Here is a 14852-nt window from a genome sequence, read left to right as displayed (position 1 = left end):
ACACCACACCTACTGTGAAGCATGGGGGTGGAAACATTTTTTTTTCCCTTTTACAGAAGGTTTTTTGTAGAGAATAAATGATGAAAAAAACACTTCATTGAACAGTTTAAGAGAGGAGAAAACAGGAAAAAAAATAAAAAAATAAATTATGAAATATAGTTTATCTCAAATTTTGACTCTTTAAAATTCAAAATTCAACCTAAAAAAAGAAGAGAAAAACTAGCTAATTCGAATATTTTTGAAAAAATAAAAAAAAAGAATTTATGGAATATTAGTAATTTTTTTCTGATTAAGAATAATTTTAGGATTTTGATGACATGTTTTAAATAGGTTAAAATCCAATCTGCACTTTGTTAGAATATATAACAAATTGGACCAAGCTATATTTCTAACAAAGACAAATCATTATTTATTCTAGATTTTCTAGAACAAAAATTTAAATCTAATTTCAAAAGACTTTGAAATAAGATTTAAATTGGATTCTACAGATTTTCTGGATTTGCCAGAATATTTTTTTTGAATTTTAATCATAATAAGTTTGAAAAAATACTTTACAAAGTTTCTTCGTCGAAAAAACCAGAGATAAAATGAAAAATTAAATAAAAATGTATTTATTATTCTTTACAATAAAAAATAAAACAAATAATTGAACATTGATTTAAATTGTCAGGAAAGAAGAGGAAGGAATTTAAAAGGTAAACATGTGTTTTAAAATCCTAAAATCATTTTTAAGGTTGTATTTTTTTCTCTAAAATTGTTTTGTAATGTAAAAAAATAAATGAATTTATTTAAACAAGGGAAAACCAAGTCTTTAAATTATGTTCTTGGATTTTCAAATTCTATTTGAGTTTTCTCTCTTAGAATTAAAAATGTTGAGCAAAGCGAGACCAGCTTACTAGTAAATAAATACTATTTAAAAAATAGAGGCAGCTCACTGGTAAGTGCTGCTATTTGAGCTATTTTTAGAACAGGCCAGCGGGCGACTCATCTGGTCCTTACGGGCGACCTTGTGCCCGGTACCGCTTTGGTAACCCCTGGGGTAAATGAATGGGTGAATGTGGAAATAGTGCTTTGTATACCTTGCAGGTAGAAAAGCTTGATACAAGTATACCCCCATTTACCATTTTAAATGTGGTTTTCTGGCAAAACACTACCGCTTCGGTCCACCGGCGGCGCCAAAATCAAATTAAAACTGAAACTAAACGGGGCTTTATTTAAACGTAACTCCCACACCTCCGTCTCCTCCTCCCCCCGTTGATGTGATCTTACATCAGCAGCGTCTGCTTCCTTCGCTCACCTTCCACTCCCTCGTCTTCCTTTCCGGAGGGCCTCGTCTCAGCTCGAAAGCAAACAAGTTCATCCGGCAACTCTTTTTCTCTCGCCAAATTTTCCATTCTAACTGCGAGCGTATTGTTTTTTTTCTCCCGCACAAACAACTCTTGCTGGAAGATTACAGCATCCTTATGTCGGTCCTCGTTCGGCTCTTCATGTACTGTAATGGAGAAGACAAAACGTCGCTCTTGAAATAAACCTCACACACACACACACACGCACACACACACACTTTGCTGCTGTGAAGTTAAAGTAAAGTTTTCTCTACTTTGCAGAGACAAAAACCTACACGTGCCCTCTATGGGAGATGTGAACACTTGCTTCAGGCGGCATGCTAATGAGACAACGGGATTATTCATTAGGGAAAAGCAACATCAGTGTGTAAAGGATATCACCACATGGGCTCAGGAACAATTCAGAAAACCACTGTCAGTAACTACAGTTTGTCACTACACGGAGGGGTGCCGGAGCCTATCTCAGCTGCATTCGGGCGGAAGGCGGCGTACACCCTGGACAATTATGTACAGTAAATATGAATGTGTGTATAAATATGCAATGATTTGCAAATCCTTTTCGACTTATATACAATTGAGTAGACTGCAAAGACAAGATATTTGACGTCCCAACTGGAAAATGTTATTTTTTTTGCGAATGGTATCTCATTTGGAATTTGGTGCCTGCAACATGTTGCAAAAAAGCTGGCCCAAGTGGCAAAAAAAGACTTGAGAAAGTTGCTACAAATGCTCATCAAACACTTGTTTGGAACATCCCACAGGTGAACAGGCTAGTTGGGAACAGGTGGGTGCTGTGATTAGGTATAAAAGCAGCTTCTATGAAATGCTTGGTCATTCACAAACAAGGTCGGGGCGAGGTCACCACTTTGTGAACAAATGCGTGAGCAAATTGTCGAGATGTTTACGAACAACATTTCTCAACGAGCTTTTGCGAGGAATTTAGGGATTTCACCATCTACGGTCTGTAATATCATCAAAAAGTTCAGAGAATCTGGAGAAATCACTGCACTTAAGCGATGATATTACAGACTTCCGATTCCTCAGGCGGTACTGCGCCAAAAAGCGACATCAGTGTGTAAAGGATATCACCACATGGGCTCAGGAACAATTCAGAAAACCACTGTCAGTAACTACAGTTTGTCGCTACACGGAGGGGTGCTGGAGCCTATCTCAGCTGCATTCGGGCGGAAGGCGGGGTACACCCTGGACAGATATGTACAATAAATATGAATGTGTGTGTAAATATGCAATTATTTGCAAATCCTTTTCGACTTATATTCAATTGAGTAGACCACAAAGACAAGATATTTGACGTCCCAACTGGAAAATGTTTTTTTTTTGCAAATGCTAGCTCATTTGGAATTTGGTGCCTGCACCATGTTGCAAAAAAGCTGACATAAGTGGCAAAAAAGACTTAAGAAAGTGGCTGCAAATGCTCATCAAACACTTATTTGGAACATCCCACAGGTGAACAGGCTAGTTGGGAACAGGTGGGTGCCGTGATTGGGTATAAAAGCAGCTTCCATGAAATGCTTGGTCATTCACAAACAAGGTCGGGGCGAGGTCACCACTTTGTGAACAAATGCGTGAGCAAATTGTCAAACAGTTTAAGAACAAAATTTCTCAACCAGCTATTGCAAGGAATTTAGGGTTTTCACCATCTACGGTCTGTAATATCATCAAAAGGTTCAGAGAATCCGGAGAAATCACTGCACTTAAGCGATGATATTACGGACTTTAGATCCCTCAGGCGGTACTGCATCAAAAAGCGACATTGGTGTGTAAAGGATATCACCACATGGGCTCAGGAACAATTCAGAAAACCACTGTCAGTAACTACAGTTTGTCGCTACACGGAGGGGTGCTGGAGCCTATCTCAGCTGCATTCGGGCAGAAGGAGGGGTACACTCTGGACAGATATGTACAATAAATATGAATGTGTGTGTAAATATGCAATGATACGCAAATCCTTTTCAACTTATATTCAATTGAGTAGACCGCAAAGACAAGATATTTGACGTCCCAACTGGAAAATTTTCTTTTTTTGCAAATGGTAACTCATTTGGAATTTGGTGCCTGCAACATGTTGCAAAAAAGCTGGCACAAATGGCAAAAAAAGATTTGAGAAATTTGCTGCACATGCTCATCAAACACTTATTTGGAACATCTCACAGGTGAACAGGCTAGTTGGGAACAGGTGGGTGCCGTGATTGGGGATAAAAGCAGCTTCCATGAAATGCTCGGTCATTCACAAACAAGGACGGGGCGAGGGTCACCACTTGGTGAACAAATGCGTGAGCAAATTGTCAAACAGTTTAAGAACAACATTTCTCAACCAGCTATTGCAAGGAATTTAGGGATTTCACCATCTACGGTCTATAATATCATCAAAAGGTTCAGAGAATCCGGAGAAATCACTGCACTTAAGCAATGATATTACGGACTTTAGATCCCTCAGGCGGTACTGCATCAAAAAGCGACATCGGTGTGTAAAGGATATCACCACATGGGCTCATGAACAATTCAGAAAACCACTGTCAGTAACTACAGTTTGTCGCTACACGGGGGGTGCTGGAGCCTATCTCAGCTGCATTCGGGCAGAAGGAGGGGTACACTCTGGACAGATATGTACAATAAATATGAATGTGTGTGTAAATATGCAATGATTTGCAAATCCTTTTCAACTTATATTCATTTGAGTAGACCACAAAGACAAGATATTTGACGTCCCAACTGGAAAATGTTATTTTTTTGCGAATGGTAGCTCATTTGGAATTTGGTGCCTGCAGCATGTTGCAAAAAAGCTGGCACAAGTGGCAAAAAAGACTTGAGGAAGTTGCTGCAAATGCTCATCAAACACTTATTTGGAACATCCCACAGGTGTACAGGCTAGTTGGGAACAGGTGGGTGCCGTGATTGGGTATAAAAGCAGCTTCCATGAACTGCTTGGTCATTCACAAACAAGGTCGGGGCGAGGTCACCACTTTGTGAACAAATGCGTGAGCTAATTGTCAAATAGTTTAAGAACAAAATTTCTCAACCAGCTATTGCAAGGAATTTAGGGTTTTCACCATCCACGGTCTGTAATATCATCAAAAGGTTCAGAGAATCCGGAGAAATCACTGCACTTAAGCGATGATATTACGGACTTTAGATCCCTCAGGCGGTACTGCATCAAAAAGCGACATCGGTGTGTAAAGGATATCACCACATGGGCTCATGAACAATTCAGAAAACCACTGTCAGTAACTACAGTTGGTCGCTACATCTGTAAATGCAAGTTAAAGCTCTACTATGCAAAGCGAAAGCCATTAATCAACAACATCCAGAAACTTCTTTGGGCCCGAGATCATCTAAGATCAACTGACCTGATTCAACAAGTTCTCAACGTCATCTCAATGTCTAGCGCCTGCTGGGTTGTGTACGTTCTTAAAAGTCACTTCCTGGCGAAGATAGCATGCTTGAGTTAGCGCTACAGAGCGTCACACGCAGAGAAGAGAAAGTGCCTCACCTCACTTTGGATACAAAAAATAGAAAGCAGTTGTTTTGAGCGCCTCATTAAAAAAGCTTAACCCCCGACTACACTACAGCACCCAGCGCCACTTCACTTTCATCGCAGCGTGTCAGGCATCACTCCACGCCTGTAAATAAATAAGCGCGTCCTTCTGAGACGCCGTCAATACGTCTGGAGGTGAATTTACGAGGGCCGCCGCGAGATTAGCACGAGCCGACGGTGACCCTTGTCGCCGACAGGCTCCCACAATGCATCAGTGACGTGACCTCGCCGTTCATTGTATGTGGATAGAGAGATTAGCTAAAAGGCCACCAATGGCACGTACGCTCTTTTAAGAGGATTAAAGGTTCTGATATCTCATAGGTCGTCTTATCAGTTGTGTACCAACAGTGTTTACTCGGTTCTCCATAATAATCCGTTCCAAAAGGTTTGGCAAAAACTGAATACGAGGTAAAAACTGCTAATTTTTCCATAGGAAAGCATGTCCATGACGAGAGGGGGGCCCACACAGTCTGATAGTTTATATTAATGATGAAATATTAACATTGCAACACATGCCAATACGGCCGGGTTTGTTTACTAAATTGCAATTTTAAATTTCATGCTAAAACGTCGCGGTATGATGATGCGTCACACATTGTAGAGGACATTTTGTTCCAGCACCGTTACCAGCTATAAGTCGTCTGTTTTCATCACATAATTCCACAGAATTCTGGACATCTGTGTTGCTGAATCTTTTGCTATTTTGTTCAAAGGATACTGGAGACGTCAAAGAAGAAAGCTGTAGGTGGGAAGCGGTGTATTACTGCCATCTTAAGCAACATAAACACAGCCGGTGTTTCATTATTTACATTCCCAAAAGATGACGGTGAAGCTCTACTATGGAACAGAGCGGTCAAGCGAACACAGTTGGATTGGACCACACACACAAAGAACAGTGTATTATGCAGCAATCATTTCGGAAGATCGTGTTTCAAAGAGGGTCCATTGCGAAGGGCAGAGATGGGCATCGCCACCAACCGTCGACTGGTGCTGAAGAAAGGTGCGGGGATGACCTTCAGGTTGTACAGGTACGGCCATATAATCTCAATAAAACACTAGTAACACAATAAGCAGATTATCCTAGTAAATATGTCTAATAACATCTGAATCGCTTCCACTGTGTATTTGTTTTGTTGTTGTAGTCCTTCACTCTCACTTTGATCATCCGCGAAGCTTTCATCCTTGCTCAAATTAAAGGGGAAATTGTTGCTTTCTTGGTCCGAATCGCTCTCGCTGCTGGTGGCCATGATTGTAAACAATGTTCAGATGTGAGGAGCCCTACAACCCGTGACGTCACGCGCACATCGTCTGCTGCTTCTGGTACAGGCAAGGCTTTTTTATGAGCGACCAAAAGTTGCGAACTTTATCGTGGATGTTCTCTACTAAATCCTTTCAGCAAAAATATGGCAATATTGCAAAATGATCAAGTATGACACATAGAATGGACCTGATATTCCCGTTTAAATGAGAAAATCTCATTTCAGTAGGGCTTTCATAATTTGCCACAAGTTCTTTCTCAAATTCAATAGTGTATCTCACCTTCTTGATCAGGATGCTGCCACTCGCAACTTCCTTTGGCCCCGTAGTGGACTAATTTGTAATCGTCAAGAAAAAAAAAAAGAAAAAAAAGCATGAGAATGAGTCACTAACTATTAAAATTCTTTGTTTGGGCACTCCATTCCAAATTGTACTACGAAAAACAAAGTAAAGATGGCACGTTGTGTAAATGGTAAAAAAAAAAAAAAAACGGAATACAATGATTTGCAAATCCTTTCCAACTTATATTTCTTTGAATAAACTGGAAAGACAAGATACTTCCAACTGGAAAAGTTTATTTTTTTCAAATATTAGCTCATTTGGAATTTGATTATGTGATTGGAACGTGATTACAAAAAATGCTGGCACAAGTGGCAAAAAAGACTGAGAAAGTTGAGGAATGCTCACCAAAGCACTTATTTGGAACATCCCACAGGTAAACAGGCTATGTATATTCAGCTTCAAAAATGCAAGGTTGTGAATCCTCATTTGTACAAAAACAGTCGTCTTCGTTGTCTGTTATCGATTCTGCCATTGTTAGAACTAGGGTAGTATGGTATACCGGTATTAGTATAATATTGCAGTACAAATGAATCAAAAATGCTTTACTCTGTATGAAAAGGACTGGTTCCCCCATTTTTTTTTTAACATGACGGCGTGCAGTGATCACGTCGTGTCATTGCTGGTTTTACGAACAGAGGAGCATGTTCGGCAGCGCAAAATCACAGAGTACTTACAAGCAGACAGTGCGTAGACATAAAGGGAGACAATTGCATTTTGGCTTAAAAACTACCAATAAAGGTGAAGTTATAACACTGAAACGCCCTCAGGAAGAGGTGCTTTAAGACATGGCTAGCTAGCTAGCTAGCAGCTAACGTCCATTCGCAGTCTGCACTTTTGTAGCTACTTCTTAATCACTAATCCTCACCTCTATGGTGATAAATAAAGTAAGTTTCTTACAAGTATCATTATCACTGCAGGACCAGGAATGGCTAAACATGCTTCACTACACACTGTCACAATGTAAACAAACACCATGGGTGGAGCTACACTTGACATCCACTGTAATGATACCGAATACAAGAGCGTACATCAACACTTTTTATCGTCAAAAAACTTTATTTTATTTTGTTTAAATTTATTTTATGTTTGTAAACTCAGGAAATATGTCCCTGGACACATGAGGACTTTGAATATGACCGATATATGATCCTGTAACTACTTGGTATCGGATCGATACTTAAATGTGTGGTATCATCCAAAACTAATGTTAAGTATCTAAACAACAGAAGAATAAGTTATTATTACATTTTAACAGAAGTGTGGATAGAACATGTTAAAATGGAAAATAAGCAGATTTTAACAGTAAATGAACAAGTGGAATATTCTTTTTTTTTTTTTTACAGCTTGTCCTTTATAATTTTGATAAAATAGTAGAAATGATAAATGACACAAAATATTGGTATCCGTACAACACTATTGTAAAACACACACGAGTTTGTTTCCATAAGTAGGAGGTGTGTTGCTATGGAAACAGAAATCAATGCGCTGAAGACGTCAGTCCCGGAAATGATTAAAATGATCAAATATTGTGCATATTACATACATATTGTTATTACTGTGTTATATATATATTCAAGGTTTCTGTGGTTTATCTGTTTTACAGTGCTCAATACCGGGGTAGAACGGAATATAACACATAGGCTATATCATCCGTACAAACCTGTTTCACAAGCTTTCCTGCTCTTCAGGGAATTTTATAGAATCCGGCAAAATTACAGTAGGTCAGGGAGAAAAAAAACACAGGCTATATCATCCCAAAAAGCCTGTTTCGCAGGTTTCCCTGCTCGTTAGGCAATTTTATAAAATCCGGTGAAAGGACTGTTGGTCACGAAAAAACACATAGACCATATCATCCCTACAAGCCTGTTTCGCTGGTTTCCCTGCTCGTCAGAGAATTTTATAAAATCCAGTAATATTACTGTAGGTCAGGAAAAAACACTTAGGCTATATCATTTCTACAAGCCTGTTTCGCAGGTTTCCCTGCCTGTCAGTGAATTTTATAATATCCGGTAAAATGACGGTAGGTCAGAAAAAAACACATAGGCTATATAAATCCCTACAAGCCTGTTTCGCAGGTTTCCCTGCTCGTCAGGCAATTTTATAAAATCCGGTGAAAGGACTGTTGGTCACGAAAAAACACATAGACCATATCATCCCTACAAGCCTGTTTCGCTGGTTTCCCTGCTCGTCAGAGAATTTTATAAAATCCAGTAATATTACGGTAGGTCAGGAAAAAACACTTAGGCTATATCATTTCTACAAGCCTGTTTCGCAGGTTTCCCTGCCTGTCAGTGAATTTTATAATATCCGGTAAAATGACGGTAGGTCAGAAAAAAACACATAGGCTATATAAATCCCTACAAGCCTGTTTCGCAGGTTTCCCTGCTCATCAGGGGATTATATACAATTTGGTAAAATTATGTTAGGTCAGGAAAATACACATAGGCTATATCATCCCTATAAGCCTGTTTAGCAGGTTTCCCTGCTCGTCAGGGAATTTTATAAAATCCGGTAAAATTACGGTAGGTCAGGCAAAAAAACATAGGCTATATCATCCCTACGAGCCTGTTTCACAGGTTTCCCTGCTCATCAGGGGATTATATAAAAGTTGGTAAAATTACATTATGTCAGGAAAACATACATAGGCTATATCATCCCTATAAGCCTGTTTAGCAGGTTTCCCTGCTCGTCAGGCAATTTGATAAAATCCGGTGAAAGGACTGTTCGTCACGAAAAAACACAGACCATATCATCCCTACAAGCCTGTTTCGCAGGTTTCCCTGCTCATCAGGGGATTATATAAAATTTGGTCAAATTACATTATGTCAGGAAAACATACATAGGCTATATCATCCCTATAAGCCTGTTTCGCAGGTTTCCCTGCTCGTCAGGGGAGTTTATAAAATCCGGTAAAATTATAGTAGGTCAGGAAAAAACACATAGGCTATATCATCCCTACAAGCCTGTTTCACAGGTTTCCCTGCTCGTCAGGGAATTTTATAAAATCCGGTAAAATTACGGTAGGTCAGGCAAAAAAACATAGGCTATATCATCCCTACAAGCCTGTTTCGCAGGTTTCCCTGCTCATCAGGGGATTATATAAAATTTGGTAAAATTATGTTAGGTCAGGAAAATACACATAGGCTATATCATCCCTATAAGCCTGTTTTAGCAGGTTTCCCTGCTCGTCAGGGAATTTTATAAAATCCGGTAAAATTACGGTAGGTCAGGCAAAAAAACATAGGCTATATCATCCCTACAAGCCTGTTTCACAGGTTTCCCTGCTCATCAGGGGATTATATAAAAGTTGGTAAAATTACATTATGTCAGGAAAACATACATAGGCTATATCATCCCTATAAGCCTGTTTAGCAGGTTTCCCTGCTCGTCAGGCAATTTGATAAAATCCGGTGAAAGGACTGTTCGTCACGAAAAAACACAGACCATATCATCCCTACAAGCCTGTTTCGCAGGTTTCCCTGCTCATCAGGGGATTATATAAAATTTGGTAAAATTACATTATGTCAGGAAAACATACATAGGCTATATCATCCCTATAAGCCTGTTTCGCAGGTTTCCCTGCTCGTCAGGGGAGTTTATAAAATCCGGTAAAATTATAGTAGGTCAGGAAAAAACACATAGGCTATATCATCCCTACAAGCCTGTTTCACAGGTTTCCCTGCTCGTCAGGGAATTTTATAAAATCCGGTAAAATTACGGTAGGTCAGGCAAAAAAACATAGGCTATATCATCCCTACAAGCCTGTTTGGCAGGTTTCCCTGCTCGTCAGGGAATTTTATAAAATCCCCTGATGAGCAGAGAAACCTGTGAAACAGGCTTGTAGGGATGATATAGCCTATGTTTTTTTGTAGGTGTAGGTTAGGAAAAAACACACAGGCTATATCATCCCTACCAGCCTGTTTTGCAGGTTTCCCTGGTTTTCCTATAAAATCCCCTGACGAGCAGGGAAACATGCGAAACAGTCTCGTAGGGATGATATAGCCTATGCGTTTTTTCCTGACCTACCATAAATACAAAAAAAAACATGTTCTTGTCTCTCATAATGCCCGTGAAGGATGGGCAACATTTCAAAACAAAAGTGCAGTTCCTCTTTAAATCTGCACCTCTAAGCAGGTCTGATCCACCTTTTAATGTCTGAAACTTTTGCGGCACATCCACCTGTACCATCCCTCCCATGATTAGTGGACAGTGAAATAGGAACCAGGAAGTAGCAGCATTGGAGCAACTCACCTGAGCGTCGCCACACCTGCTCGCCATCTCAGAGCTCCTGGAAGTGTGCACCTGCAGAAGAATGAGAGGAGAGAGGGAGGCATTAAGAACAAGTATGTGTCAGGGAATCCATTACAGTCGTGGTGTCCAAAGAGCGGCCCCGGGGGCCATTTTTTTTTTTTTTTGTCGGCCCCGCGGCACATTCTAAGAAATACGATAAAAAAAAATAAAAGTATAAAAGGTGGTATAAAAGAGCAGACAGGTGAAATGTAATGAGACAATTTTGCAATGTTGTCTTTACTAACACAAAGTTGTTGTTTTTTTAAATAAATAATGACTCAAAATCAATGTCATAATGAAATATTGACCTGTTACATCACATTAAATGTTCCACTTTGAAATTTTTTTGGGGGAAAAATGTTGCATATTTTATGTTTGACATATTAAAAGAACTAAGCAGTTTTTTCTGTCTGTAAAGAAGGGCCTGAAACGAACAAAACAACAACAACAACAACAATACAACTTATAATTGACGGACGAATCTGAAGTTGGTCTCGAAACTATTGTGTTAGAAGTAAAAAAAAATTAAACAATAATGAGTAGGACCCTATTGGATCCCCAATAATTTTAGTGGGACTTTTTTTATGTATTAATTTTTTCTAAAGTGTCATTGACTAAAAAATAAAAAATAAAAAATAAAAAAACAATGAGTTATGAGTTATTGACCCCTTTTAAGGCTCCAATTATTTAATCTCAAATATCTATTAATCAATCAATGTTTACTTATATAGCCCTGAATCGCGAGTGTCTCAAAGGGCTTCACAAGCCACAACAACATATTCCACTAAAAAATTGTATTTATTGCATATTTTGTGTTTGTTTTTCCATAAAAAAACTGGATTTTCTTTGACAAAAAGGGCATACTGTGACGTCTGGGTGGCATTGCGATGCCGAAAATGTTCTTCCAGGGATGCGTCGGACAAGAACACAGCGTAAGGTAAGATGTAAAGGATTTATTAAACTAATAAAAAGGCTAGGAACACAAATACTGATGCTAGACAGAAAACGGCAAACAAATAGCGCTAGCATGGACGCCAGGAAAACGAACAGAAACACAACAGTTGGCACAAAGGCACAAAAAAGGGAAAACAAACAATTAGCATGAGAGCTAGAATAAACAAAATGCAGCGCGAGAGCTTGCGAGTATAAAAAGCAAGTCGTCATCAGTAGCATGAAAGCAAACAAATAAAAGGAGCAGTCTTAAATAATGCAGGTGATTAGCAAAACAGGTGTGTGTAAACCGAGAGTAACAGGTGGAACTAATAAACTACCATGGTGACACAAAAATGGAACAAAACAAGACATATGGTATGATCTGGCCATCGGATTACAACACATACAACTTAAATCTTTAACAACTTTATATTGACAGATAGACGTAATGTTGATCTAGAGATTTAAACCTTGAATAATATTCCATCCATCCATGTTCTACCGCTTATTCCCTTTGGGGTCGCTGGTGCCGATCTCAGCTACAATCGGGCGGAAGGCGGTGTACACCCTGGACAAGTCGCCACCTCATCGCAGGGCCAACACAGACAGAGAGACAACATTCAAAAATGTGTCATTATTTATATTTTATTATTATTGAATAATATTCATAATTAAAATACTAAATAATGACACTTGTTTTTATATTTTTTGGACCAAAACCCTCTGGGGTCCCCAGGATCAAGCCCGAGTGGAGGCTTAAATGTATATTTTTTATAAATATATTGTATTGCTTTTTGAAATAAAAAAATATCCAAATGACTCCCGCTTGCTCTGATTTTTCAGTGTGCGGCCCTCAGTGGAAAAAGTTTGGACACCCCTGCATTAGAGCTACATTATAATACCAACGTGTGTGTGTGTGTGTGTGTGTGTGTGTGTGGGTGTGTCGTTCTCTTTCTGAATGTGCCGCGAGCGAGAAGATGAGATCATTACCTGTGACTCCCAGGCTAATGTTGCACAAAGCCAGACAACACACACACACACACACACACCCACACACATATTGAGAATAGATGAAGCTAATGTGGCCGCGCCTCAGGAACTAAAAACGGAGGCGACCGCCGAGTTTGTCTCCGTTTGGACACCGTGGTTTGTTCTAGAAGGCAAAACCTGGGATGAGGAGATGGAAGGAGACTAAATCCCTCTGCTACAGGTGTCATGATATACACAGTATTATTATTGTGTGAATGCTCCAAAGCATATATATATATATATATATATATATATATATATATATATATATATATATATATATATATAAATTAAATACTTGAATTTCAGTGTTCATTCAGTTACAAATCACGTTGAGTTAAGGGTTGAATTGTCCATCCTTGTTTTTCTAACCATATGCATGTACAGTAGATGGCAGTATTGTCCTGTTTAAGAGTCTCACAACATTGCTGTTTAAGGCAGACAAACTGCTTTACGGTAGACGACAATGGACTGCTGTTGTTGTGTGTTGTTAGTACCACGCTGGGAGGACGTGAATGAAACTGCCTAACAATAAACCCACATAAGAAACCAAAATCTCGCCCTCGATCATTCCACAGTTATAACGTCATTGGGCAGACATGCTGTTGTGGGAAAGCGGACGTGAAAACAGGCTGTCGACACGTCACTCAGGTCCGCATGGAGCTGGAAGGGGCGTGGTCTCCAGCCCCGCCTGAATTTCGGGAGATTTTCGGGAGAAAATTTGTCCCGGGAGGTTTTCGGGAGAGGCGCTGAATTTCGGGAGTCTCACGGAAAATCCGGGAGGGTTGGCAAGTATGATTGTGTGCATGCTCAAAAATATTCACACATATGGTTTTCTACACCAACATTCATCTATTTGTTTTTATTATTATTGCGTGAATACTCCAATGCATTCACATATGTTTTTCTACACCAACATTCATCTATTTATTATTATTGTGTGCACGTTCCAAAGCGTTCACACATAGGGTTTTTCTACACCACACTGCAGTGTTTCCCACGGCTCAGGCATCTATTTGTGGTGGTGTGGTCGGGCGGCGGCCATGACCAAGAAGAAGTGAAGTGAAGTGAATTATATTTATATAGCGCTTTTCTCTAGCGACTCAAAGCGCTTTACATAGTGAAACCCAATATCTAAGTTACATTTTTTTTAAACCAGTGTGGGTGGCACTGGGAGCAGGTGGGTCAAGTGTCTTGCCCAAGGACACAACGGCAGTGACTAGGATGGCGGAAGCGGGAATTGAACCTGCAACCCTCAAGTTGCTGACACGGCCGCTCTACCAACCGAGCTATACCGCCCCACCAAGAAGAACGTGGAGTTGGAATATAATTACAACACTTTATGTACATATTTATATACATATTTATATAATATTTACATATTTATATAATATGTAACTACAAGCTCCATTCACAGACAGAGTCCCATTGCTTTTATGAGCGGTCGAGCGAGTAAAAGCCAGGAAAAAAAAATTAAAAAAAATAAAAATAATAATTTGTCTTTATTTTTATTTGTGGCGGCCGTAATTATTTCGTGGCGGGCCGCCACGAAATAAATGAATGTGTGGGAAACCCTGCACTGTATCTAGTTATTTTTTACACCAACATTCATCTATTTATTATTATTTTGTGAATGCTCCAAAGCATTCACACATATGGTTTTCTACACCAACATTCATCTATTTATTATCATTGTGTGAATGCTCTAAGCATTCACACATATGGTGTTCTACACCAAAATGCATCTATTTATTTTGTGAATGCTCCAAAGCATTCACATGCATATGGTTTTCTACGCCAACATTCATCTATTTATTATTATTGTGTGAATGCTTTGGAGCGTTCACACATATGGTTTTCTACACTAAAATTAATCTATTTAAACATAATAATATTATTGTGTGTGTGTGGGCTTCACGGTGGCAGAGGGGTTAGTGCGTCTGCCTCACAATTCGAAGCTCCTGCAGTCCTGGGTTCAAATCCAGGCTCGGGATCTTTCTGTGTGGAGTTTGCATGTTCTCCCCGTGAATGCGTGGGTTCCCTCCGGGTACTCCGGCTTCCTCCCACTTCCAAAGACATGCACCTGGGGATAGGTTGAT

The 14852-nt window shown here is 39.5% G+C and overlaps 1 protein-coding gene across 5 annotated transcripts in view; it reads right to left on the bottom strand.

Annotated features, from left to right (window-relative positions):
- Positions 1-14852, bottom strand: part of dab1a (DAB adaptor protein 1a) — a 708809-nt gene that overhangs the window by 305114 nt on the left and 388843 nt on the right. For all 5 annotated transcript variants that reach the window (XM_061888190.1, XM_061888192.1, XM_061888191.1 and 2 more), the window contains exons 4-5: positions 10753-10803; positions 1298-1492 (exon numbers count right to left, since the gene is read on the bottom strand). The gene's annotated coding sequence lies outside the window, so the exon portion shown is untranslated. The remainder of the gene's footprint in view (positions 1-1297; positions 1493-10752; positions 10804-14852) is intronic.

The sequence above is a fragment of the Nerophis ophidion genome, linkage group LG26, assembly GCF_033978795.1.
Source record: "Nerophis ophidion isolate RoL-2023_Sa linkage group LG26, RoL_Noph_v1.0, whole genome shotgun sequence".
NCBI classification, from domain to species: Eukaryota; Metazoa; Chordata; class Actinopteri; order Syngnathiformes; family Syngnathidae; genus Nerophis; species Nerophis ophidion.
Note: the sequence above shows the minus strand (reverse complement) of the source record. Positions and strands in the feature narration are given on the sequence as shown.